This window comes from Symphalangus syndactylus, chromosome 5 (genome assembly GCF_028878055.3).
Source record: "Symphalangus syndactylus isolate Jambi chromosome 5, NHGRI_mSymSyn1-v2.1_pri, whole genome shotgun sequence".
NCBI classification, from domain to species: Eukaryota; Metazoa; Chordata; class Mammalia; order Primates; family Hylobatidae; genus Symphalangus; species Symphalangus syndactylus.
Genome location: NC_072427.2, coordinates 45263401 through 45289129, shown reverse-complemented (window position 1 = coordinate 45289129; position 25729 = coordinate 45263401). Strand labels below are relative to the sequence as shown.

General features: G+C 42.6%; 1 protein-coding gene and 1 long non-coding RNA gene across 3 annotated transcripts in view; both read right to left on the bottom strand.

The window, feature by feature from the left end:
• RORA (RAR related orphan receptor A) overlaps window positions 1-25729 on the bottom strand; it is a 740258-nt gene that overhangs the window by 454770 nt on the left and 259759 nt on the right. The gene's annotated exons all lie outside the window — the stretch shown is intronic.
• Window positions 783-25729, bottom strand: part of LOC129482445 (uncharacterized) — a 33025-nt gene continuing 8078 nt past the window's right edge. The window contains exon 2 of the long non-coding RNA XR_008657706.2: window positions 783-25723. This is a non-coding gene — a long non-coding RNA (uncharacterized lncRNA). The remainder of the gene's footprint in view (window positions 25724-25729) is intronic.

The following is a 25729-nucleotide window of genomic DNA, read 5'->3' as shown; positions in this document are numbered from 1 at the left end:
CTTGGAAGATCTCCCATGTACCTTATTTTTAGTTCCTTGGTGAGTGCTCACTTTGTATTCGAAGAAAACTTTTAGATCTCAAGACAAGGAATTTTTGATCTCACTTTTTTATGCAATTATGAGTCATTCCACATGTTAGCATTAGCAACCCAAGACCTCCCTCTCCTCACTGATCTATCTTTTTCATCTCTTCAAAGATCCTGGAGGTAAGGAAGGGTTTTAAATGTTTGCCCTTGAAAAGAAAAGACGTGCAAACCGGAAACTGGTGACTAGCACTGCTGTTGTTACCAAGAAATAGTTTTTAAAAGCAGACCTTTTACAAAGATAATTGTTGATCTTTGCATTACCCACCAGTCCAGTGAGCAGGCAAATCTCCTAGGCATAAAATCTGCTAAGTCTTCAAGCAAACTCACCTTTCCTAAAGGATTGAATTAAAACTTAATCCCTAATATCTTGGGAAGATTCCTCCTAATTTTTTGAAAACATGGAATTTTTTTTTTCATGTGATAGATCTGGCTGAAAACTAAAATATCAGCAAAAGCCATAGCTTATCATAAACGTAACTATTTATGAAACCCTTACATAATGGTCAGCTACTGTGCACGCAGTAGATCTTTCAGACCTCACAACTAGATGTGGAAACTGAGTCTTAGTGAGTTTATGTCTCAAGGCCAAGGCTGCCTCGCCTGTAAACAGCAGAGCTGGGATATACACCCTTATCAGACCAAATCCCAAATCAGTGCTCTTCCCCCTAGTGCTTATTGTCAAACTCCAGAACCAGGTTTCTGTTTTACATTTCTATTCATAAGGTGAATTATGTGTGTTAAGCAAGATGTTCGGCAATTATTTGTCCATGGATGAAAAGGTGTATGTTTAGGTTTCTTGTATCTTATACTTTGCTTCACATTAGGGATGTAGCCTCAGGCATACATTCACGTGAGCAGTGACCTGTAATCAGTTTATAAGATTATCACTTAAAAGAATTTTCCTGTTACTGATGATACTTAGAGATTGGCTGTTAGAATGCCCTGTGAATGTTATGTGCATATACATACAAACATGTTTTCTCTTTATCCTTGATCTTCCTATCCTCCTTCAAAACAAACACTGTCTTTAATCTTTAGGTTTATGTGCAAAAGTGATAATACAGACATACCCTGGGAAGGGGGTGGGAAGGACACAGGAAACTGCGCATAAGGAGAGATAATAAGACACAATTCCAAGGCTGGCCTTTGCTGGCCTTATACATTCTGGAACAAATAAAGCTAACAATATTATCAAGCCCACGAAGCCCTGTTAGAGTTGAAATTGCAGCTCATTGAAGGTCAAATTTATTAGATTTTCTTTTCTGCCTTCGTAGAATGGTTGAATAACAACTTCCTATTTTTAGCGTGAACTCTCCTTTGTAATTGCTTCACCCAAATCAAGAAAGCTGGAGTCAGGGTACCTGTATCCATCTTTGCTGGCATCATGTTCTAAATCAAGTCCAAGTAGCTATGCACAGCAGCATCTTCTTATTTTGAGACTTGGCCCTTCAACTAGTAGTTTAGAAAGAAAGGTGACTTTGCTAGGGTGTTGGGGCAAAAACCAGGGTGCTGAGGAAGACTGCCAGGTTCTGCAGGACATTTTAAAAGTACACTGTCAGGTTTGGGGTTTAACCTCTCACATGTCTTTCTTAATTTTTTTTTTTTTCACTTTTAAAGTTAGCTTAGGAACGTCAATTCTGATTCTATTCAATCTTGTTCTGGCTCTTGTAGTCATTCTTCTGAGGCACTCTTGTTCTTTGCTGTAATCAAGGTCATACTTAAAAAGAGATGTTATTTCTTGATCAGGGTTTCGAGAGGATTACATTTGCAATGTGAAACTTCAGCCACTGTTTTAGAGGACTGTACTAATGAGAATAAGACAGAAGGTCTTGGCCCAATGTGGACCTGCATTCAGTTCTATTCTCCAAGGATGACATCTTTAACCTCAGCCAGCTATTTCGCAAAAGTGAGTTATGGGTTGGCTAGGCACGGTGGCTCATGCCTGTAATCCCAGCAGTTTGGGAGGCCGAGGTGGGGGGGATTGCCTGAGCTCAGGAGTTCAAGACCAGCCTGGGCAACACGGTGAAACCCCGTCTCTACTAAAATACAAAAAATGAGCTGGGCGTGGTAGCGTGTGCCTGTAATCCCAGCTACTCGGGAGGCTGAGGCAGGAGAATTGCTTGAACCCGGGAGGCAGAGGTTGCAGTCAGCCGAGATCACGCCACTGCACTCCAGCATGGGCAACAGAGCCAGACTCCATCTCCAAAAAAAAAACAAAATAAAAGTGAGTAATGGGATGGGTCAAAGGGGACCAGATGAGAGCATAAATGAGCATAAATATATCACTTCTATTAACTAAACAAACCATAAAATGGAGGCCTTTTGCCATAGTCAGTCAGTCGTCCATTACCATGACAGGAAAAATCACACATATGCTCTCATATGAGGTGTCCATCTGTCAGAGAATTTATATAAACCGAAGAACAGTAACATGCACTGAACAGGAAAAGCACCTGGGGAGCTTTAAAAATTCCTGAGGCCCGGGCCACCCTGGTCCCACCCGGCAAGTCTGATGTAACTGGTCTGAGATGGATCATGGGCATCAGTATAATTTAAAAGCCCCGGAAGATCCTCCCTTGCAACTAGAGCTAGAACCACTGGTCTAGACCCAGTCGGCCACAGTGAACACTGTACTAAGGGCCAGGGACTCTGCACAAACTGCCTTAATGGGTGGAGTTACAGGTGGTAAAAAACAGAAAACTGTATACAATAAGCAGCACGGAGCGAGGTGCGGTGGCTCAAGCCTGTAATCCCAGCACTTTGGGAGGCTAAGGCAAGTGGATCACCTGAGCTCAGGAGTTCAAGACCAGCTTGGGCAACATGGTGAAACTCCATCTCTACCAAAAATACAAGAAAGAAAAAAATGGCCAGGTGTGGTGGCAAGCATCTGTGATCTCAGCTACTTGGGAGGCTGAGGTGAGAGGACTGCTTGAGCCCGAGGGGCAGAGGTTGCAGTGAGCTGAGATCATACCACTGTACTCCAAAAAAAAAAAAAAAAAAAAAAAAAAAAAAAAAAAAAGCAGCATGGCCCAGAATTCCTGTCTGATGCTGCTTCCCATATTCCCAGAGGGCAATAAACCATTTCCGATAATCGTCTCTGCAGAAGGATAGAAAAATGTCAGCAACAAGAGTGACACTTAAAACTGCACACCAGACCCCTGTGGTTGAGATGCTGCATGCCCCGCATGGTCTGACTTCCCACTGACTGACCTAGGCGTAGCACCAGGTGGAGCATGCAGACATATCAAGGTTTCCATAGGGTCCACAGCTCAGAGATATTAACAGATGCCCGATAGGAGCAAAATGAAAGATTGCAACAAAAACAAACAGCCCACTTTGGTTTTAGAGCAGAAAAAGCTAGGAGCTGTTTGGCTTAAGAGCAGAGAGGAGGAAGGCTATAGTTTAACATACCCAGCAAATCCAGCAATATGGGGCTGGACCACCCTATATAGCTAATCTATAAAATATAATTTCCCTCCCCACCCTCTCTGAAAATCCAAAATCATGATCATATAAACTGCACAAATCATGAGATAGAATAGGAACTCTCATCTCTCTTTTTAAAGGAAAATATGTATTCCAAGGTTCCTGTTGGCACGAGCTGGGCATTACAGGGCTGATATCTCTGGGGACGAGGCACAGTGCTGGCTTCTTGCATGGAGGCAGGTGGTGCCAACTGGCCAGCATGCCAGGTTGGCTCTCTTCCAGGACACAGTGGCTTGCCTGAGCTCCTGTCAGGGGAAACGTTGTTATATCGTGGCTGCTGCAGACAAGAAGATGATGGAAAGGATAAGGCTCTCTAGGCTACAACTACCGAGAACAGTGCTTGTTAGAAAAAATACTTTTCACCATTAGGGGAGGAAAATGGCTCTTTCTCCAAATTCCTCCCATTTGCTCCCCATCCCTGCCATGCATAACAATATGTTCCATTCAGAAGTAGTGTTAGAAATAAAGGATTGCAGACAAAACTGTATTTTGGAAAAGGGAAAATAATTGGTTCAGTCAAGGGGCACTTTTTTGGCAAAGCCAAGGCAACTCACATTGGTACATATGCTTGTCTGTCACAGTGCACATGATGAGACCTGAAATCGCGAGGTCACTTCTGTTTGTGGGAAAGCCAGGATCACCTAATTGGCCAGAAGAGCCAGAAGCAAGCCAACGTACCAACCTAGTTTTTAATCTGTGAGGCAGAATCTATTCCCTGACTTTTTCACACAGGTGATGATGCTCATAAGTTCTCCAGCAGGTGGGCAGACTGACCAGTCAGGAATGTAGCAGGTTCCCCACCCTGAGTTCAGGCTGGGCTCACTCTAGGACTCAGGCGGGTTATATGCAGGAGAAACCAAGGAACCTCCAGGAAGAAGATGCATTCCGAGGGGAGAGTGAAGCCAAGTGTACCTTTCTGAATCAAAGATAATGAGCCAGGATCAGCGGGTGTGCTGAGGGTGATTCTGCACAGCATCCCCACCCCGACTGTCCTATGTCCCATGGGAGAGCAGCTGCAATTGCATGGATGAATAAAACCAAAATGAAACAAAAAAGGGCCATTTTCCAGAAGTAATGGGTAGCACCTGGCTAGTGCAAAGTGCAGTCTTGGGTGCTGTGCTGCCGGCAGCCTCAGCAGTGGGAGCTGGTACCTAAACAAGGTATTGGGAAGAGTTGCAGCAGTAATGGCATCATTAACAGGCAGCGCATGGGGCCTTGGGGCCTCAGGGGCAGCTATTTGTGGGCATCAGAAGTGGCATTAGTGCTATCCACAGACAGCAACACCACCCCTATGGCCACCTGTGGGCACCTATAGTGGTGGATGATGCCTTGATGATTTCCTTGGATGTCATGGCTAAGCCATTGTTTTTTGGCATCTGCAGCTTCTGAAAATGTTACTGAGAGCCACAGAGAATGCGAAGACAGTTAAGATAACCAGGTCATGCGAGACATGCCCAAGACGCCCAGATTGCTTAAAAGGCATTTGGGAAAGGGAGCATTTAAAGTTCTTTCCAGAGGATGGATGGCGACAAAACTACCTGGAGAGCCTATTTTTTATTCCCAAACAAAAAAAAATCACAGGTGTGAAAGAAGAAAAATAAAATTGGAGGAAAAAATGTCTCTGCTTTTTCTGGTGATGCAAATACATGGCATCATCCATTTAGAAGAAATAAATCCATTTTTTCTTTCCACTCCAAAATGCCAACATTTACAAATGAGTTATAGAAGTCACTTCTGGAAGGCAAAATACTCTCCATGGTTCATTTCCTCAGTCACTCAACAAATAGTAACCAAAAATAGATGAAGTTCCCAGTTAGTGCAAATGTCTGTCAGGGATAAATAACAACAGAAACAACAATATATAATTTATGCCAGACTTTTTTACGTGAGCAACCTCATCTAACGCTTATGACCCTACTGTGACAAGTACTATTTTCTCCTATTTTAAAGATGAGAAAACTGAGGCTTAGACAAGTTATGTGACTTGGTGAAGATAATAGAAATATTAAGGGAAGGAACCAGGTCACACATTTGGATCTTCCAATTCTAGCCCTAGATTCTTCCCATCCCCCACAACAAATATAAGACAAGGTCCTATTCTCTGCTTTCAAGAAACAGACACAAACCCATTAAAGAACTAGAGACTAGAATCTGTTTCTATTCTCTCCTGGTTCTAAAGGATGGATGCAGAAGAGACTGATAGTTCAGGCAGGAGAGGAATCAGTGGCAGCTGGAATTGTCAAGGAGTTGTTCCAGAGCAGGAGAGATATAAGGATCTGAATAGGCAAACAGGAAACAGGCAGAGTTGAGTAGAAGTATATTCTGAGCAGTGGACAAGATGAAGAAATATGAGCTTTCTTCCTAAGGTGCGCTGGAGTGATGAGATACAGCATAGTAGTGGTGTCCAGTCCTGCATTCTTTCCTTCCCCAACGTCTCTGAAGCACCTAGCATGCACCAGGCACCTTGCTACACCCAGGAGCACACACCCCCTATGACATGGTCCCTTCCCCATGAGGCTCACAGCCTAATGTGTTGAGGCAGCTGAACCCCACGTGATTCCCATGCCAGCCAAACTGTCTCCTACTATCCATGATGAAAACATCAGAAGTTGCCAGCCCAAATCTTGCTTGGCTTCTCAAATCAGGCTGTTTATCAGCACTGCTTCACAGAGATAAAACCTCTCAATATGGAGCTAAAGGGGAAAAAAACTCAGCACGTAAAAATAAACTGCCCAAATCGTGTTCCCTCCCCACTCCATTCAGTGCCCAGTATCACTACACACGTGAGAATGCCATGCCGCCCTGGACCTGAGCAGCAGAGCAGCTGCTGTGTGTGGATACAAAGCACAACTCAGAGCCCTCTCCACTTCTGCTCCAATTGTCGTAGCCTCGTCTGAACTCTGAGCTGGACGCTCCACTGTAGGATACAGAACATGGATTGAGAGAAAGCTTTCTAACCTTCATATTGTCAACTGGTGTCTCGCTGCATTTGCCACAGATCCCATAGTGTGGTGTTAGAAATGGTGTTGACACACTCCCACAAATCTTTAGCATTACATTTCCCATGTTTCTCCTCCTTATATCTTTATCTGCACTTGGTTTATAAGTGAAATCAACTGATAAGGCTTCCATTTCATACCATCTGTTATGTGTCACCAACGCTGGTTTTGTAAAAGAGATGAGAAGGATCTAAGACTATTGAAACTTTCACAATCATTTCCAGCTCAGTAGGCTAGAAACTGAATCTTAAAGAGTCACTGGACATGCTCAAAGAACTTTCCATAAATGTGAGGTGGGAGTCAAATCTTTACAAGTGGATGGTGAAAGCAATTGTCGTATGGAGGTCTATCTTATGGAGGAGTGCCCTGTTTGGGCCCCAGTGGATTTGGTATTCATCACCTCTTGACCTATGTGGGGTTTCTATTGGATTTAACAAAAGTGAAAGAAGCCTGTTGCCAAAAACTTCAAGGGCGAAATGCCAAATCTTCTTGAACTATTAGGTTGTTGCAAAAGTAATTATGGTTTTTGCCATTAAAACTAATGATTCCATAGACTCCAAGACCAGTTATTTCTACTGAGCTCTCCAAGCACTTGAAGGGCCTCATTCAGCTCTCATTACATTCTGAGCTGATGGTGAGCTTCTTGAGGGCATGGACTTGCTTTATTCCTCTTTGCAGTCATCCAGTAATGACAGACTCTAACTCAATACATACTTACTGAGGAAAACTGGGCATTTTCCTCCAGTGATCTGTTGCTTTGACTTACCATATTAACATGGGTTTTATATCTTTCTAAAAAACCATCTTAAGGCTGGGAGTGGTGACTCACGCCTGTAATCCCAGCACTTTGGGAGGCCGAGGTGGGTGGATCATGAGGTCAGGAGTTCGAGACCAGCCTGGCCAACATGGTGAAACCTCGTCTCTACTAAAAATACGAAAATTAGCTGGGTGTGGTGGTGCATGCCTGTAATCCTAGCTACTGGGGAGGCTGAGGCAGGAGAATGGCTTGAACCCAGGAGGTGGAGTTTGCAGTGAGCCGAGATTGTGCCACTGCATTCCAGCCTGGGTGACAGAGCAAGACTCCATCTCAAAAACAAACAAAATTGTAATGTATATGTGTTATTCAAGATTGCTGGCATTCTCTCATTTTAAAGTACTCATGAACATTAGGAAATATGATAATACATATAAAACATATAGTATATTTCATTATATAGTAAGTACTCAATAAATGTCAGACAGACCTCCAATTGTTGTCATACATAAGGTTACCCTGGCATTGACTTCATGCCTTTAAAAATTCCTGGTTCTAAATGCAATACAAATATTTTTCAAAAGACGTTAAACATTCTTGGGAATTCAACATAATAAGAACTCACATTTATACAGTGCAAAAGATTTTATGAGTCGATTTTTACAAAGTTACAACTGCTGTCTTTTGCTGGAGAAGAAATGGAGACTTGGCCCCCATATATGCTCTATTCAAGGTCACAGAGCCAGGGTGGAGCAGGAGGAGTCAGGCCCAAACAAGAATGCTGACTTCCAATCCTGACAGTCCCAATGCCTCTCTAGTTCTTCCTTGCCACTTTCCAACACTTTTTTAGTTTCTCCATTTTGTGTATTCCACTGAGAAAAGGACAGTTTATAGATGTATATTCTGCAAAGAGGTCAGATGACGTCTGAAATGGCAATAACGGTAGACAAAGCTTTTGAGCAGGATGGTATATTATTGAAAACAGTTAGAAAATAATGAACAACATTGTAATCGCTGGCACAATTTTAAAAAAGATTGCTTTAGCTGGTTTTGTTTCCTTTCTGGTTAGATAATTTCACCAGCAGGTTTGTAATAAAAAGAAGCAGGGCAAGCAGATTCTCTTGCTGGAAATTTAATAGCATGAAGTTCAGTGATGAATAGAATTATTTCTCTTATTTTGATCATGCTTTGCCCACAGTATGAACTCAATAAACACTTGTTCAATCAAATTATTATTACAATGGCTTATTGTTTTTTTTTTTCCACTGGGCAGTAATAACTTTAATTTGTATAATGCTTTATAGTTTACAAAACATATTCTTCATGTATTACCATTTAATTCTCACAGCAATTCCAAAAGGTAGACACTAATTTCTTCATTTTACAAATCAGGAAGCAGAGGCCCAGGTAAGACAGGTAATTTGTCCAAGGTCAAAATTGCTCACAAAGCATGACCTGCTAGAAAACAATGACAATTTAACAGGAAACTGGTCTTTTAGGGGAGGAAGTATAGCAGAATGGGAAAGTATAGGAGCTTCGAACCAAACCACCCAGGTTCAAATCATGTTTCTATGATGCACTAGTTCTGTGATGATGCACAGGTTTCATAAATATTCTGTGTCTTGGTTTCCTCATGTATGAAATGCAAGTAACAATAATAGCTGCTTAGCAGTATATTAGTTTGTTAGGGTGACTTATATAAAGTGTTTGGCATTTATTGAGTACTCACCTTAAGGACTCAATAAATAGCTATTATTGTTACAATGATTACTCTTTCTGTCCTCAGAAAAGTATCTTAGTAGGCACCCTCATCCTTTCAATTATCGGTACATACCAGTCTATTATAAATTGTAGAGGAAGCTATGAGCTAGGGACATGGCTCAAGCATTGGAGGTCCTCCATGTGAGTCCTGGTCCCACCTTTATCAGCTGTGAGATCATGAGCAAGTTTTCAAATCTTTCTGATGGCCAGATTCTGCATCTATGAAATGGTATCACTCTTGTCCTATCAGCCTTACAGCGCTGCTGTATGAGTTAAGTCAGGTGAGATCTGAAGGGAAGGCACTAGGTAGTCCATTCATTCACTCATTCATTCATAGCCTGTTGGCAGTGTGCCTCCTAAGTGCCAGGCACCGTGCTAAACAGTGGTGATTCAAAAATGAGTCAAGACAGTGGAGGAGACAGATGGGTAGAATGATAAGTAACTGTATTAGAATATGCGTTCAAGTAAGGTATTATTACAATGCACTTATACTGAAATAGACACGTTGGGGGCTATAAGAGTGCTTTAAAAATGTGAATTCAGCCCACATTCTCACTGCAGAGAAAAGACTAAAATCCTCTCAGCAACCACATTCAGGAACTTTGCCAAGAAAGGCAGGTGAGGACTCCATTGTGCCTGTCATCCTTCAGCATGGAAGAACTAGTAACTGCAAGGGCTATGATTTTAGCTGTGGTTCCAACAGTTCTGTGACAACACGTACCTCCTCAAACACAATGCAACAGTGAGGCCTAATGTCCCAGGATTTATTTTCATTAAGTCGATGCTTATGGAAGACCTAATATGTGACAATCATTGTGCCTGGTAAATAATGTTGGAAAGAACACTTTGCTCAGTCCCTGAGGGGGCTATAGTTCAGTGAGGCAGTGATGCACACATACTAATTATTCTGAAATAGCCTGACCGGAGGTCAGGAAGGCTTCCTGGAGGAAGTTACACCTAATCTTAAAGGGTAAGAGCTACTTAGCTAGAGAAAGGGGAGACGGTATGACAGAAAAGAGAAGAACATAAAGAAGATAGAGACTGTTCCCAAAGAGTTAATTATCCTAGTGAACTGCTACATTTTCCTCTCAAATATAAATACTTGGTCCCCAAATATAATCATATTATGTCCTATACTTTTCATGATTTATCCTATAAGGAGCTTTGTAAACATAACTAATACTCAAAATGACCTATGAGGCATGTTTGATTTCAGAGTCTTTTTTTTCCCCCTAATCCAGGATACCTTGAAATGAGAATAATTAGCCATCTGCTTTGATTCAATGTCTCCTTTGAAATTGTTCGTCTACTTTATTTCTTCAATTGGATAAATAAATTATTCAGAAACCTGACTATGGGAGCACACAAATCTAAAATCTGAGCTAGAATTTTGGTGTGCAAAAGTTCATATCTCATTACAGAAGATGTTTGATATAAATATTAATTTTCCTAAAGTGGTGATGGCAGAGATTTCATACAAAGGATGTTCATATTGGATTAAACACCAGATTCAAATTACCTGAGCCTTTGCATGCATGGAGCATCAAATTCCATTTCATCTTGATAAGAAGCTGCCCTGGAGAGTCATTAGGGATTTAGCAGGCTAACGTGGTCCACTGCCCCCTTACCAAAACATACGACTGTCTAAAATATTATTTATGCCTTAATTGCCTGGGCTAGAGGTAGAGAGGAAAGTGGGATTTTATAATATCCCATACAATATAAATTTTGCCCCTGAAAGTGAATAACTATATATTAATTGCCTAGTGTAGATGCTTATTCAATTATACCCAATCTTCCCAACCACTCTGCGAGGCTGGAATTTTATCCCTATTTTAAAGATGAGAAAACTGAAGCACAGAGAAATTAAGTATCTTATTCAAGGTCAAATACTGAAGACTTAGCAATCGTTGTTGTGAATAAAAAGGAGATAAAACATATGGAAAATGCCTAATCTGGTGACTGACAGCTAAGAAATAATGGCAGCCATGGCTGTCATTAAGAAAACCTACCATCCACAAAAATGTATGGAAAGTACATTTGGAATGTGTCCTGTGGGAAGATGATTCTTGATTGTGGGTCAGGATATGGCACAAGCTGAGACGTCCACTCAGTAGGTTTGCACAGCAACTTGGCTCAGGCACATTCTTAGGTGGCTGGCAAGGAAGAGCTCAGAGAGGCAGCGGCCCATACCCTCTGCACCAGATGGACAAGAGTCCCAGCAACCAACTCTCTGCCAACAAGCCAGACATCAGAACTCTTCAAACACCACCCAAGTCTGAAAATTGCACACCTATTAAAGTTGTACCTGCAAAGAGATCCTTACGGACACATTCCAAGGCTGTAGAATTTTGGAAACTTCAAAAGCTAGAACTACCAGCTTGCTTGATACAGCCATTGCCATTAGGTACTTTTGTGCGTGAGGAATAGAAATTGTTTCTTTTCCTTCCTTTTATGTCTACTGGACAGAGGACTATATTAGATATTCTATGGCTGCTTGACTCAGCGTAACAGAGTGATAAGTAGGAAACTGACCCAAAGAGATCTAACAAAATATACATTAAAAAATCATTTTCCTGAAACATTCAAATAATTTCAAGTATGTGGCATCTTAGCCTGACTAATCTCAATTCTAGCACTCTGAAGGAAGGGCTTACTGGAGTCCTAGTTCAACCACGTACCTGATAGTGACTTTGTTTCAATGTCTTTATCTTTAAACTAAGGTATTACGCAAAATCAGTGTGTTCTGAAACACACAAATGTTGAAAGATGTTTCCAGGAGCCTTAAAATAAAAGGGTTCTTTATAAAAATAAACAACAACAAGAAATCCTATAGATATGGCTCATGTTTGTATCCTTTCTTGGAGAGTCACCGTGCTAATGGGAGCATATTAAAGAGCCTGAAACTCCAGATGCAGACATATTAGTGTCCTTCAAGTCATCATTTCCACATTTAGTGGACCATGAAGTGTGACACCTTTAAACACCCTGGGAAACTAGTAGAACACATCTGAAAAAACACTGGATTAAATGGTCCTGAAGGATCCCCTGCTGCTGCATCCTATGATCCTCCAGAGAAGGCTTTTTTTTTTTTTTTTTTGCCATAAAGGTTTATGGTAGAGACATATATGTGAAAATCTCTCAATTCCTCTCCCATCCAGCACTTGCGGCCTCCTTCTCATCTCTCTTTCCTGGCCTTGGGGTAAGGGTGTGGGCTTGCCATGCAAGTGGAGGTGTCCTCTATACTTTCCTATAGCCAGAGTAGAGATTGTAAAACTTTCCTTTGAAACCCTCTAAATAAATGAAAACAGGATTTTTTTTTTTTTTTTTGTGGAACGAGGAAAAAATTGCCTGAAACTAGGATATGAGGTTCTCCACACTTCCTGGTTTACAGAACCACCTGGCTTTACCTCCCTCTCATTGTTACAAAGACTAGATTGATTTTGTGGTCCCTTCCCACTCCAAAATTACATGATCCCATAGAGACATGTTAAAGAAGAATCTTTATCATAAAATCATTAGCTTATAGCTGGCACATTTAACAAGCATGGTGCTCTCATGCAATTCCTGTAGCAAAGACAACCTCTACAAGCAAATAAGCCAGCCATTTTTACTTGCCCTCCTGAAACCAGCCTCAAAGCTGGGGGATCCCTCTTAGGAAGTAGCAGCTGAGATGGCACTTGAGATAGACACAGATTTAGGTAATACAATTATCCATCTGATTAAAAAGAAAATACCTGCTCAAAAAATAGTCGTGTTGATGATCTGGCCTACTGGAATGGCTAATTAGGAGTCTGTGCAGCTGATCTACTGAATGGGGCAGTGACTAGAGAGTTACATGATCAGGAGAGATGAATTGCAGACACATCAGTTACCTCTTAAAATCCATTTTCATCCTGTTATACTTCGGCACACAAATCTTTTTTTTTTTTTTTCTAAAAATAGTTTTCCCTCTTTCCTACTGCACGAAGTCCAAATTCCTCCAAATGACTTCTATGGGCCTCCAAACGCTGGCTTCACTTGATCGCCTCTGGATTTTAACACATTCGCTTCACTCTAGACTGTTCCGCTCTTTGGTCTCCCTGCATCATCACCACCATCATTCCTATTTTTTAGCTGTGTGCTTTGCAGGTATTATTTCAAATAACCTCAAAGCAACCCAAGAGACACACACCATTGTTATCATTCCCATGTTATAACTGGGAAACTGTGGTTAAGTAACTTGCCCAAGGTCACACAGCTAGCAAGCAGTAGAACTGCGATTTAAGCCAAAGCCATCTGTCTCCAGAGTCTTCACTCTTAACTCCCAGTTTATACTCCCCAAGTCTGACCACTCCATCAAGGTCAAGGGCAAATCTCACCTCCTTCAGGACATTCTTAGATCTCTCTGGCCTCTCCCCTGGCCATTCCATTTGCTACACTTCCCCACATAACCATTTCTTTTCTCATGCTGTGTCATGCTGATCTCTGTGTGCATGGATTCTGATTGGACTGTTAGTCACCTGATGTTGGGGACCAAATAAAGCATAACTCCTATATCTGCTACAATGCCCTGCATGATGTAAAAGGTACATCATGCACAAGAGAAATCTGTTCACAGAAGAGTTCTCTGATGGTCCTATAAAGGCATTGTTCCAGCCTCAATCTTCCCACCTGAGATACAGGTACCCATGGTCCTTGAAGCCAAGATTCACAAAGAAAAAAAAAGTTAACAAGAAGAAAATGTTTATCACCCATTGATATACGTGACAGAGACTTAAAAGTCAAGTGCCGATAATATGAAGTAACCACACTTGTGTTGCCATAAAGCGTCTCAGCTGCTACTTTAAATTTGGCCTAAGATATGAATGGGCAGGAGCCTCTTTCCTTTGAAAGAGTTTCCTGGCTCTGAATGGGCCAAAGGAAAGGAGGAGGGAGGAAGAGGGGAAAGAAGCCATTATAGCTTTAATGGTTTAATCCACCGATATATGTTGTCGACCTGGCCAGCCTCCAGGAGCACTGAGAAACGCCAGCTCAAGCCAACACAAGCACATGCTAACTTGATGGGCAGTGTAATGAGACACAGATTGTATAGCTGAATGTAGGCACAAAGCCCTCATCAGGTTTATGGTCCCTGGGGTCCCAGCCTGAAAACAGTAACCGACACAGGCACCACGTGTGCCGGGTTTAGACATATAAACACGGAAGGCCTGCAAATACATATGTGAAAGGTGCTGGGGTTTGTATTTGTTTGACCCAGCGCATGAGCTGCGGATGGGCAGATTCTGTTGGAACATTGAAAGGTGCCCCGGTCCTGACCGAGTGCTGTTTTCTTCTTACTGTGACCACGAGGCGAGAGAGTGAGAGTGAGCTGCTTTGAATTCTGAGTATCTTTGCTTTTCTGGAAGTTTTTAAGTTGGGCTTTCTCCTTCAATGCCTTCAATTATCACAGTGCAAATGATTATATTCCCAGCACCTCCACCCAATAGCTGTAGAAATCTGGCATTTCCTGTCCTGACTAGAAAATGACCTGGCATGGACCAAGCGTAAGCCTGGCTCTTCATCTTTTTTCCTAATGCAGCCTTTAATTCATTTCCCCTCCCCACTTTCTAACCGCTAGAGAAACAAGAGATTAGTGCAGATGGATGGAAATATTTTTTCCGCTTCAGCACTTGCTGTCAGAACCAAGTACTAAGAAGGTTCTCAGACAGTGTCTCAGGCAACCTGGAAATTCCCAGACTCATCTTAAACAATAATTACCTGGTCCCAAAAGGAATGCACAGACCAAAGAAGCTGTTTTCTTCTGAGAGCAGCCCCTCGACATGCCACTTAGAGTTCTAGTTGAGGCTGGACTGCTCCCCCCTCTCCTCCACTTTACCCTAGCTGTTTCAGAGCTGTCCTTGACACATAAGCACACCATTTTAGACACCATAAAATGAACACTTGGCAGCCTGAACACGTCCACCTGCCCAAACATGAATGTTGCTCTTCCCTGATAATCATGGTCCCCAGGAGCCAAGGGTTGTAACACTCTGTTGAGAGTGGTGGCATGGTCCTTGTCTGAAAGGGCTGACAATCAAACTGGGAAAAGACAAGCCTTGCTCAGAAGAACTGGTAGCAAGAGATAAAGGCCAAGGAAGTCATAGAAAATAGGTGCGCCTTATGTTCAAAGTAAGTGGTTGCAGGGAATTGGGAAGACAACATGGAGGTGGTATCATTTGTGGTCATGAAAAATAGGTAGTGTTTTAAAAGGTAGGAAGAGAGTATTCCTATCAAGGGAAATAGCTTAAGTAAATGTATCTAATCACCTCTATGTTCCTACTACCATGATGCCTATAAGCAGCAATATACTATGTACCAGACACTCAGATGATCTACATGCATATGCATGGTACATAGAGTAATTCTCAAGCTTATGAGGCAGCTATGACTATCCCCATTTACGCTTCGAAGAAATTGAACTTTTCAGAGGGTAAATGACTTGCCCCCAAGCTGAACAGCCAATGGGTAAGATCAGCTCTGATTCTAAAGTGTGTGCTCTTAACTGCTCAAAGGCATAGAAGTTAGAATGTGCGGATGGTGCAGGGGAGCCCCTGTTGCAGAGCACAGGCCTGAGGCATGGGTCATAAGGCACTGTTGACTAAGCAGAGGTCTTAGGCCTGAATAGCAGAGACGAGCAATGATGGAGGTGGATGATGGGAGCAATGGTTGAAAAGGGCCAAGTCTGGAGGGAACCTACAGAGGTTTATGTTAATTTCTCTTGGGCCTAGAGCAATTATCGGGGTGGTGGTGGAAAGGATGCTCGCATTATCTAGGTTGTGGCCCCTTGGCCTCTTGGAGGGGGTAAGCCAATAAAGAAATTGCACTTATTTGTGAGGTTTCCCTTGCATTCCTCTGCTCCTGTGCAGCTGACTGCTGAAGGCATCCCCCTCAGCTTCATCTGAAGCCCTTTCTGAGCACTATGTGTTGATGAAAGTGTTCTACTAAATGCTATAGAACTCAGCGGGAATGGCCCAGTTAGCTCTGCTAGCACATTCCAGGAGACTCTGGCAGACAGGTGTGGATTTCAGCTCTGGCTAACATGAACAAGCTCAGGTTCCTCTGCAGTATCCTAGCCACAGTAGGAACCCTTCACAAGCTTTCTGGCTGGGATATTCAAGGGGAGGTTCATCAGTGGGTGGTTTAAAGCTGAAGATTTATATCAAATTATTCCTTACGTCTAACTTAAGGGAATGGAGAGACATGAGAAGCAAGGTGGATTTAGCACCTCTTATTTGCAGGCAGCAGTGTACCTTCATTTCACATTTTCTCTCACATAAAACCCCTGTTGTCCTGTAAGATAGGAATCATCTCATTTAATAGACTGGGAAACCATAGCTCAGAAAGTCTTAATAATTTGACCATGGTCACATAGCTGGTAAGTGGTATAGTCTGGTTTCAAGTAGAAGTCCATCTGATTCCTACTCCGGAATGGTTTTCCCATTCTGTTGAAGCCATTTTGGGGCTCTATGGAATATTTCTGGTGCCCGAGACATTAATATACCTACCTGCATAAGATGAGGTGTGGTGTCCAGCTGAGGAGGATACCCCTGCGTAACCCACTTCTTTATGAAGCAGAGGTCCCAGTTTGAGCCTTACTGCTACGCACCCTAGGATTCAGGTATGGCTGGTGGAAGGTGGGGGAAGCTCTAGGGAGCTTCCTGGGAAAGCCCTCCTCTGAAAAGAATGAGTCTTGAGAGGAATAGTGTGAGGGTGGGGATGGAGCAGAGGGGAGAGGGTCATGCTAAGATTTCATTCTGCTCCTTTCCTTGTAGCCGTATAGCTGAGTCCTGGGGAGAGATAGCATAACATGGCTAGTAAAGACTCCAGGGCCCTGGGGAGTGTAGGGAGGGCAGTGCTGCCTTGTGGCAAACGCAGGTGAGTACAGCCAGCAAGAGCTGGCGTGAGGTGTCCTGCTGGCACAGCACACCGTGGCCTGAGCAGTTGCCAGGAGAGCTTATGAATGCACTGGGAGGAACTAGTTGAGAACACTGCTGTCTGTCTTCAATCACTGCAGCCCTTTGGCAAACAGCGCCACAGTTGCTGATGTGGGAGGAAAGGGAAATGGTGGCTGGAGTGGCCGCTGAGAGGATGGCTTCAGAAGCACATGCAAGTGACCCTTCTGGGAGAAGCAGTGGTGCAGGGGCAGTAAGGACAGCTCTTGTTTGAGACCCTTGGGAACCACAAGTACATAAATTGCACTGAATTACGCCATACTAATTATGCTATAGGGATGTTCCTTGGACCAAAGAGAAGCTTCTCTTCCTCTCTCCCTCCCTGTAGCAAACATTTATTGAGTGCCAACAATGAACCAGGCATAGATTAGGTTCTAGAGATTCTGAGATAACTATAGGATGAAGTTATCCCTCAATGAAGATACCTTCTTAGGCCAACAGGACTAGGGTATTATGGGCCTTGGGTACTGCGGTGATCTTTAAGCCTATTAGCACCAGTGGAAGCCCCATGTCCCGCCACCAGTTTTTGACATCTTGGAGCTCATGGTCCACCCTTCCTTCCCAACATCATTGTTCAATACCCTGTCATAGAGCATCCCAGCAATAGAACACAGATGGCAAAATATCACCCTCTTTTCAGTCCTATTGCTTCTCTCACCACCTAGTTAGTGTCCTGGCGTTGTCCCAAGGACCATCAGTAGTCAGGGCCCAAATCCAAATGTAGAATTAGCAATGGTCTCTGTACACTGGGCTTAAAACTAAATCCCAGCATTAAGGAAATGCCTAACTGTATAATTACATGAGACACAGAGAGTCTCACATTGGAAGAACTTGATATTTCTTAGCAGAAGAAGAAACTAGCCCAACACAAAGCCATTTTACGTCTTTGTAAAACAAGACAATTCAATAAAGATGACATCAAGGGGAATGAGTCCTCTGGAGAGGGCAGAAGCCTCTTTCACATTGATGAAGCTATTAAAATGCAAAGAAGGTTGCAACTTGATTTCTCTGTTTGCAAGCGCTATTTTTCTCCCCAAGCACTGGTTTCTTTGCTTTTCTTTTTTCCCTGAAACACTAATTATGCCAACCTCTTTCTCTACTCAAAACCAGACCAAACCTTCACCCTGTCTCACACTTATGACCCTACTACGAACCCTCCCCAATCAAGCCAGTCCATTCCCTGTCCATGTGTTAGAATTTTAATATATATGTATTAGTTTGCTAAGGCTACCATAACAGAGTATGGCAGCCATAACAAAGTAACCACCCAGTCTGAGTGGTTAACATGACAGAGATTTACTGCCTCACAAGCTACAAGTCTGATATCAAGATGTCCACAGAGCTGGTTCCTTCTGAGGATGGTGAGGGAAGGGTCTGTTCCAAGCCTTTCCCCTTGGCCACTCAATGGTCATCTTCTCCCTCTTTCTTCATATCACGTTCTCTCTGTATCCACATTTCCTCTTCTTATAAGGATATCAGTCCTGCTGGATTAGGGCCTACCCTAGTCACTTCTTTTCACTTAATTACCTCTTTAAAGACCCTATCTATAATATGGTCACATGCTGAGTATGGGGATTCGGACTTCAACATATGAATTTTGTGGCGAGGGGACAAAATTCAACTCATAATAATATTCTCTAGACATGGCTTTCTGATTGGTTTCTGGAAGACGAGTCTTATTTCCCAGCTGGTTTGCACATTCCACCAATGTGATTCATTTCTGTTTTCACAAAACTTAATGGTTAGTTGACTTAATAATTAAAATTTGTAAGCTCCAAGAAAGAAGGGACTGTACCTTTCTTGGGAGCCAGTGCTAATCCTAGAACAATATCTGGCACATGGTAGGAATGTATTAGATGAATGAATAAGTAACCAGAATGTTACACATTGGGATTACATCCCTCTGACCTTCCAGAGACTGGCCTTGTTTCTAGGGAACAACCTGATCTTGGCTTTCACTGTAAGAGAGAATGCTTCTACATTTCTGATAAACCTGGTATGTTGTAAATATGTTGCATCAGCCACAGAAGTAAACACATGCTAGCAACAACAGGCAGTCAAAATACTCTTTAAGTGTGATTGAATAGAATTCTGATTATACAGTTTAGCCAAGGAAGTCGGTCCAGCTCAGCACCAATTTTCACAGTCAAAGCCAATTTGAGCAACTTGGGATTGAGGTTTAAACTCTCAACTGCCATGATGTTTCTGCAGGGCCATGAATTGGTGTCATAGCTTTAGGATATTCCGCTCTTCTGCCACCTCAGCAGAATGATCCTGGAAATACCCTAAAGCAGTGCATTACACAAAATGATTATCCATGACTCCAAGTGGGACCAACTCCCTATCTTCTACAGGGCATGGAGATAGATTCTAATTAGTAGCAGAACCTGAAGTTAAGAGTTGCTCAAGACACATCATGACTTTAAGTCCTTGCTATTTGTGTATGTATATAGATATTTAAATATTTTTTGTAGATTTTTTTAAAGCATATGACATATAATTTTTATTATACATCGGCATATATATTTATGCATCGACAGATGTACCATATTTATATGCATGTTTATAAATACATGTTTTCATGTATTATGTGTTCTTTTTAGCCTCTACTTCATTACCCCTACCCCCAAATATTACCAATTAACAGAGAAATTGAATTGGGAATCAGCATCAACAAAATGTGACACTGTTGAATGGAGCTAGGAGGGACAGAGGCAGTTAAAGCAAAGAAGTGCCTATGTCCCTGGTTATGTCTATCATTATGACATGCTCCTCTCCATCCAAAATGACTGACGGGTCTGTAATTTGTTGTTGCTGTTGTTTTGGCACATATTTGCAGAAACAAACTTGTTCACAGTCCCCCTGCTGATAGCTCAACCATGCAAGTGCCACAGGAAACAGACTTTGGCATTTTAGCTGCTCACAGTCTGGGTCATTCATAAAAGTTTAATTTTCTAAAAATATTCAGTGAGGTGCTTTTCCTGAATGAGATGGCTTCTGGTTCATCAACGTATTTATGTGAGTAAATAGAAGGAAGATCAGTAAGTCAGGAATCTAATCAGCTATCATCCAGTCCATCTGGTTTAATTAGAAAGCCCAGCAGCTCACAGGCACCTTTTAGTAAAAGGCTTCAGTACTGGTCCAGAAAGGCGGGGGTGCTTCTGAATGTGGTTACAAGTGCTTGCCATCTCCCCTGCCTCCACAGAGCCCCTTATCAAACTCCCAACACAGAACACACTTGAAACATATCAGTGCATGCCTCTTAAGGGCATGCAAATGAAGCTAAAATGTGGCACAGGGGAAACACCACTGAACATCATGGCCAGTCCCTCAATTCATTCAATAAGCATCAACTTAAGCATCAACAATAAATATGTACTGGTGCTTATGCTATTCCAGAGACTGTGTGAATGAGCCTTGGACTAACCCTTGTTGGGGAGATCAGGATGTAAACAGATAATTCCCAAACTCTGAGATGCACTCTAAGGTATTGAGGGAGCCCCAGGACTGGAAACCTGCTGAGCTGACTCTGGAAGGGCACTTGGGAGCATGTATGGATAGAAGGGGAGCAAGGAAGGTTATAGCCAACAGTTCTTAAACATATGCATGCACCAAAACCTCGGTACGTTACAAATTGTTGGGTCCCACCCTCAGAGTTTCTGATTCAGGCAATCTGGGGGTGGGGCCAGAAAATTTTCATTTCTAACAAGTTTCCCACTGATTCTAATTCTGCTGGTTTGGGCACCACACTTTGAAAGTGGGCTAATAGGGCCAACCTAGGCTCACACTGGAATCAACTGGGAGCTCCAACAGCTACTCAAGCCTGGGTCTCCTCTCTGGAGTTTGTGATTTAATTGGTTTTGTATACAAACTGGATATCAGGGTTTTTGTCTGTGTGCTTGTATTTTAAAAATCTCAAACTTACAGAAAGGTTGCAAGCACAGCATAAATCTTTTTTTTTTAACTGAGCCATTTGAGAGTAATTTGTTGTCTTGATGTCCCATCTTTCTTTGTAGTGTATTTTCTTACAAATAAGAACATTCTCCTATATAACTAAAACATAAACATCAAAATCAGTAAATTCGCATCAGTACATTACAACCACTCAAGTTTTGGCAAATGTACCGATCATGTTTTTGATAGCAAAATGATCTAGTTCAGTATCACAAGCTGCCTTTAGTTGTCATGTCTCTTCTTCCTCAATCTGAAACAGTTTATCAGGCCTCCCTTGACGTTCATAACCTTAACACTTTTGAAGATTATAGGACTGTTATTTTAAAATATGTCCCTCAATTTGGATTTGTCTAATGTTCCCCTCGTGATTAGATGCAGCTGTACATCTTTGGCAGGACTATCTCAGTAGTAACTTCTTACTGTACCCTATGAAGCGGCCCATGGTTTCTCTGTGTCCCATTACTAATGATGTTCACTTGGGTCACTTGATCAAAGTGGAGACTGCCAAGCTCCTTCACTGTAAATGTACTCATTTTCCTTTTGTAATTAATAAGTCCTTTTTGCAGAGTTCTTTGAAATTATGTAAATACTTTGTCATCAAACTATCAATTCATTAGGTAATAATCTACATCAGATGAAATCATGGTTTCTTACTTTGTACATTAGGTTATAATCTGTTACTATCATTATTTCTTTGAGACCAGTGTGGGCCCTTCAACCTGGTTCTGACTTCTGGGTTTTTAAAAGCTTTTTGCGTGATTCTAATGTGCAGCCACGCTTAAGAACCACTTCTCTAGGTAGATCAAAGCACCTATATTCAAAGGATAGTCAAAGGATTGCAGGCAACATGCAGCAGCCTCAGGGAACTGCAAGGTTTTCAGTGTGGCTGGTGGACAGGATGGAGATGGAGATGAAGACAGGGAGAGATTCAGTCTTTAGATTCATCTGAGCCCAGACAGCCTCATCATCATCATCTCCGATGACCGCATCCTATCCCTCTCTACACACCAAGCTATCACTCCATACACCATGGTGGTACTGCCTCACAGTAAGGTACATGGTTTTCAGCATAAGGGAGGGGGTTTGAGTTCCTGCTCCAACACTTCTTAGCTCTGCAACCTTGCACTAGTTTCCTGTTATGGGCTGAATGTTTGTGTTCCCTTCCAAATTTATATTTGGAAGCCCCATTGTGGCTGTATTTAGTCATGGGGCCTTGAAGGAAGTAATTAAGGTTGAATGTGGTCCTGTGGGTGACGCCTGAATCTGATAGGATTCGTGTTTTTGTAAGATACCAGAGAGCTCATGTATGTGCACTCTTGCACACGCACTCTCTTTCTTTCTCTCTCTCTCTCCAAAAAGAAGTGGGGAAAGAAGAGGTCCTGTGAGCACACAGCCCCACGGCAGCTGTCTACCAGCCAAAAGAGGCCTCAGAATGAAACCTACCTTGCTAGCACCTTGATCTTGGACTTCTCAGCCTCCAGAACTGTAAGAAATACATGGCTGTTGTTTAAGCCACTCAGTCTATGGTATTTCCCATCTGTAAAATGGATACTAATGGTCCTATCTCATGGAGGTCTTGTGAGGTTTAAATGAGAAGGAAACAAAGTACTCAGCATGCTATCTGGTTCTCAGTAAAGGCTTAACAAGTGTCAGCTATTGCTTCACTTGTCCTCAAACACACCCTGTGCATTCCCACTTCTCTGCCTTTGTTCATCATCAGTTCAATCCTGCAAACATTATTTGAGCAAGTCCCCACTGCGTGCCAGGCATTGTATGAGGTCCTGGTGATACAGAATGCAACAAGGCCTCGCTTCAAGTCCAAAGCCTAGAGTGAAGATGCTCCCCACTGCTGGCCTTGGTGAAGCTGTTTCAGATTCCTTTTGGAATAAAGGGACTGATTCACAAGAGGAAATAGGAACTTGGTTTGAAACCTGTATCACAGCATTAGGCTGCTGAGAAAATGAGTAAATCATAGGATTAGATCCAACAATTTCTCAAAGTCTCCCTTGGTTTTGTGATATTCATATGGTAATAAAGTCCTCTCCCCAGCTTACCAGTAATTATCTGAGGCCCTCCAAACTAACACGGATGTGTATTTTTTCCTTGAGGATCACAGAGATTTTTTTCCCTTTGTGTTGGTCTCAGGTATAAGAAAATCACACTCTAAAATGAAAAGAACTGTGAAGCAATTAAGCAAAAATGGAAGGGCCTTCCTATGCTCCAATGAAATTCAGACAGGAGAGAGACAGAAACATTCCTGAGCCACGCGCAATCATCACTTAAGCAGGGGTTCAACTGACTCATGTTGGAAGACAGCATAGTCATAATTTTATACTTCCTTTGGGGGTATAAACGGAGAAGTACTTTTTTCGTTTTTGGATGAGAACTAAGTTAGGATGAGGGAGTCAAAATGAGTTTGAGAAGATAAAATATGAAGAGTCCAAAATGTCACCCAAAGTCCATACTGAAGCATGGAAAGGGACATCATGCCATGTGTTAGAGGAAACTCAGCTTTGGCTTGGACACTTTTACAGAAGCCGCCCTCCACTGGACTCCCCTAACGCTCCATTTGTATCTCCATTACTGCCTTTCCCGATTTCCTCTTTGCTTTAGAGTGTTTCAGTATGTTCCCTCTTAGACAGTGGGTTCCTTAAGGGAGAAATTCCTCTCTCATGGGTCCTTGCTGGTGTCTCCCATGGCCAAGCACAAAGCAGGTGCACACTCCCCACTCCCAGGCCCGCACGTCCCTAACTGCAGTGGGCGGCTGGGCACACGGAGGACGCAGATGTCCAACATTTGGCCTCAGATCCAGACATATCGTGCTTTTCCCTGCTGCTGGAAATTCCCACTCTGTATGGTTTTTCTTAATATCTGTGTGATTCTTCTCCTCATTGCATTGCAATCCTTAAATTTTTTTCCTCTTCCCCTGTATCATTCTTGACCTCAGAACTAACCTTTCTGTTTATAGCCACCAAGCTCCCTTTTCTTCCTTTCTTGAAGCATTTCTGCAAACCTCTTAAAAGCTCTTTTACAGACATGAATGGTGGATGAAAGACCCTGCGGAGGTGTTCACTAAAGAGTCACATTCTCCTTCCTTTTGGCCAGTAAGAATGTTTAGGAGAGATGTGGATGTTCCTTCAGTTCACAGGCAGAACTTGCTCACATTGGGCCAGAGAGAGGGTGTGGAGCTCCTGACACTGGCCCTCCCACCACTGGGCTGTCTGGGCCAGGGCAGTGGTTCCCAAGCTGCTTTCCCTGAAACCCGAAGTCTCCTTGGCCCTCCAGGCCTAAGGAGAGAACAAGAATGGGAGAGAAGAGTGGATGGGGTCATGCCTCCCGAATTCATGCTTCAAACACAGCCACTCTGCCTTCATCTGTCGTAAAGATTAGGCTTCCCTAAGAGATCCGGGAAGAAAATAAAAATGGTGCCACTGCTCAAATATTTTGTAAGCCACTGGAGTAGTGGGAAAAAACAGCCAGTCAGATCAATTGAATGTTGGCAAATCCTTCCTTTAAGGGTAGATTGGATTTGCATATTGGAAACCATCAAAAGCCACTTGGAGTCAAGCCTGGCAAAAAAATAATGTGAGCACAAGGAATAATAATACCACTGGAAGGCAAAACAACAAGAACAACAACAGCATAAAGAGCAGGCTGCAGCTATGATATAAAAATACGCATGTGTATGTGTGTAGCTCATGAAGCACTCCCAGGAGAAACTCCCCAACCAAGCATCTGTGATATTGTTGGAACAAGCACATAAACTGACCTTACAAGGTGATGACTCTGAAGCTTGGAACTCACTTGTATGCATAAATTCTCCTGTTCGTTATGAGTATGGCTGAGTGTGTGTATGCATGTCTCACTGCATGTTTCACTGCTTTAAAATACAGTCCAAAATTTCTCTAGTCTTTGGAGAAAAAAAATGCCTCGTGGTGTTTAGTCTGGATTTAAATGCTGCTCCAATGCTTACTGGCTGTGTGATCCCAGGAAAATCATTTCAACTTTTCTAAGCTCAGTTTCATCATCTATCAATTGGGAATAATAATATTACTCACTACATAGGGATTTTGAGAAGTTTAAATGTGGTAAAGCATGTTAATTCCTCAGCATAAGGACTGGCAAAGAATAAGTTCTCTTAATAGTTGTGGCTCTTAGTATTATAATTGCTATTATCATTATCCTCTGACCTGAGTATACCTGACTCCAGCACACCTGGCCAGCATGCATTCAAGATCCCCTTCTCTCTTCAGTTAATAGATGAGGTCTTTAATTGACTGAGAAGCATTTGGGAGAAAAAAAAAAACAGCGAGGGGCAACTTTGCTAACTCATCCGATGACTCATGGGAAATCCAGAATTAGAACAAAAAGTAGAGGCAGTTTGGTCAGCAGGGCATGGGGAGGAAACACATTAAAGCCCCATGCATTTTGGTGTGTGGACACATTGAAGAAAGAGGCAGGGAGGGTCCTGGAAAGGAACACGACAGATGCTGAAATCTGAAGGCATCTTAAAATCACAGGTTCACTGAATGTCAGAGTGAGATCTGGGAGAACCCTCATTCTAGTCTACACAGTGAGGCCCAGAGAGGTGAAGTTTCCTGCCCAAGGTGGCCCAGCTCTTGGGTGGATGAGGAGTATTTAAGCACTTGCTTATCTCCTGATTCAGGAGCCACTGACTTTTTCCTGCCACCTACCCAATTTCCCTGCCACCTACCC